The sequence below is a fragment of the Trichechus manatus genome, unplaced genomic scaffold (assembly GCF_000243295.1).
Source record: "Trichechus manatus latirostris isolate Lorelei unplaced genomic scaffold, TriManLat1.0 scaffold00053, whole genome shotgun sequence".
Lineage (NCBI taxonomy): Eukaryota > Metazoa > Chordata > Mammalia > Sirenia > Trichechidae > Trichechus > Trichechus manatus.
Window position 1 is genome coordinate 253,812 of NW_004443989.1, and position 2,854 is coordinate 256,665.

At 43.1% G+C, this 2,854-nt stretch overlaps 1 pseudogene; it reads left to right on the top strand.

Annotated features, from left to right (window-relative positions):
* Nucleotides 1-303: 303 nt before the first annotated feature.
* On the top strand, nucleotides 304-1,937 carry LOC101342589 (eukaryotic translation initiation factor 5 pseudogene; annotated as a pseudogene).
* The last annotated feature ends 917 nt before the right edge of the window (nucleotides 1,938-2,854 follow it).

The following is a 2,854-nucleotide window of genomic DNA, read 5'->3' on the forward strand; positions in this document are numbered from 1 at the left end:
ACAAATGCCGGAGTCCGGTGGCGGGGCTGCGGCCTGCGCCCTCCGCCCTCCCCGTGCTCCCTGTGGGCGCCGCTGGGTTGGCCGCCCCGCCTCACAGCGCTCTGTCCGCAGGTCACCAGCTCCGGTGCTGACGGGTGTGGACCCCGGACGTCGCTGGGACTCCTCCCGCGCTTGGCGTCGGGACCGGCCCGTCCCCTCCTCGCCTGTCCGCTGGCCTCCGCCTCGGACCCCGGTGACCACGCGCCGCACTTCATCCCAGTCCCGGGCGGGCAGTGTTGGGTTTATGTCTTTATTTGGCGAAAACGAGCTGTTGCGCAGCCGCTGGTACCTGTACTGGGGAAACATAGCATACAAGCAAGAAGCTTACAGCCTCAGTGGTGAAAATTTTTTCATGTCAGAGACCGAGAACTCTTGCAGTAGTTTATGTCATCCCTTCTTCTCCAGACAGAAGATACCAAAAAGTTGCAATCAAAGATCTCTTCATCTTATTGATAAAGCTACTAATAAGCCAAAATGTCTGTCAACATCAACCGCAGTGTGTCAGACCAGTTCTATCGCTACAAGATGCCCCGTCTGATTGCCAAGGTTGAGGGCAAAGGAAATGGAATCCGGACAGTTATAGTCAACATGGTTGACGTTGCAAAGGCGCTTAATCAGCCTCCAACGTATCCCACCAAATATTTTGGTTGTGAGCTGGGAGCACAGACCCAGTTTGATGTTAAGAATGACCGTTACATTGTCAATGGATCTCACAAGGCAAATAAGCTACAAGACATGTTGGATGGATTCATCAAAAAATTTTTTGTCTGTCCCGAGTGTGAGAATCCTGAAACAGATCTGCATGTCAATCCAAAGAAGCAAACAATAGGTAATTCTTGTAAAGCCTGTGGCTGTCGAGGCATTCTGGACACACACCATAAACTCTGCACGTTCATTCTCAAAAACCCACCTGAGAATAGTGACAGTGGTACAGGAAAGAAAGAAAAGGAAAAGAAAAACAGAAAGGGCAAAGACAAGGAAAATGGCTCCGTGTCAAGCAGTGAGACACCACCACCTCCACCTCCAAATGAAATAAGTCCTCCTCCTCATGCTGTGGAAGAAGAGGAGGATGATGATTGAGGGGAGGATACAACCGAGGAAGCTCAGAGGCGCAGAATGGATGATATCAGTGACCACGCAAAGTTCTGACCCTCAGCAACGATCTGGAGAGGACCATCGAGGAGCCGGTCGACATCCTGTTTTGATTTTGTTAAGAAAAAGAAAGAAGAGGGTATTATTGATTCATCTGACAAAGAAATCGTTGCTGAAGCAGAAAGGCTGGATGTAAAAGCCATGGGCCCTCTTGTTTTGACTGAAGTTCTTTTTAACGAGAAGATTAGGGAACAAATCAAGAAATACAGGTGCCATTTTCTACGATTTTGTCACAACAACAAAAAAGCTCAATGGTACCTTCTGCATGGTTTGGAGTGTGTGGTAGCAATGCATCAAGCTCAGCTCATCTCCAAGATTCCCCATATCGTGAAGATGTATGATGCAGACCTTTTGGAAGAGGAGGTCATCATCAGCTGGTCAGAAAAGGCCTCTAAGAAATATGTCTCAAGAGAACTTGCCAAAGAGATCCATGTCACAGCAGAACCATTTATAAAATGGTTGAAGGAGGCAGAGGAGGAATCTTCTGGTGGTGAAGAGGAAGATGAAGATGAGAATATTGAGGTGGTGTATTTGAAGACTGCCAGTGTCCCTAAAGTTGAAACTGTGAAGTCTGACAACAAGGATGATGACATTGATATTGATGCCATTTAAAATGATGGATGCAACCTAGCTTAACAGTTGTAATGCTGCAAAATTTCCTGCATTATCAGCTAGAAGTGCAACATGTATGTGCAAAAGCTACAATGGCTTAACATCATGCTACACTTTATACTAAAAATGTTATACTGTGAATGGTCTGTAATTAGCCCAATGTGACATCTAAGGAGTCCGTACACATCCATGAGCAGATATAGTTTGCTTATTTACAGCATGTTTCTTTCTGAAAAGCTAGTGGTGGACATATTTGGATCACATTTATAGTTATAAAAATAAAGATTTGTTTTTGGTCAAAAAAAAAAAAACAAATGCCCAGTGAACAAGGGCAATCAGGTACACTTACCACATATATTTTTATCTATATTCTTGTGGGCCCAAGAGAGTGAACACAACCTCCTCTCCCTGCCCCCACACCCCATGGAGTCTGAACACTGTGGAATCCTGCATTAATGATTTTTGTCCTTGAAATTCTTCATTTACATCTGGCAACGATTCATTATAATGTTGGTTGCCATAGAGTTGTAGTTGTCTATTAAAGCATATGGTCAGAGCTACTACCCTTAATTTTACTTGGTAGCCCCTAACATGAATTTTGGAATCACAAAACATAAATAATAAAGGAAAGATCATATGGTCTTCAGAAAAAAATGCAAAGTTGGGGCTAATTTTATGTATCAGACTCAAAGCTCTAATCATCTTGGGGCTATTCACCCTGTGGAGAACTCTGTGGGACTTTTTTTTTTTTCTTTTGATTTGATGTGGACCATTTCATTCTGTGTTCCATTTTCCAACTCAATGTATTTTATAATGATATCTATCATGTCTGTTTGTCAGTTTATGGCAGCTTAAAAAATTGCCTCAAGGCCAGTAATGAGAAGAAATCTTTCCCACTTCCTGTAGATTGTTTTATGTGCTTCATAGTTTCCTGCACCAAATAATAAAAAATAACATTGCTTTAAAAACTATTCTTTATCTTGCATCTTTTTCTTCTTCTTTTAATCCTTTATGGTTTATTTCCCTTTGCTTTACTGTGTTTATTCTACTA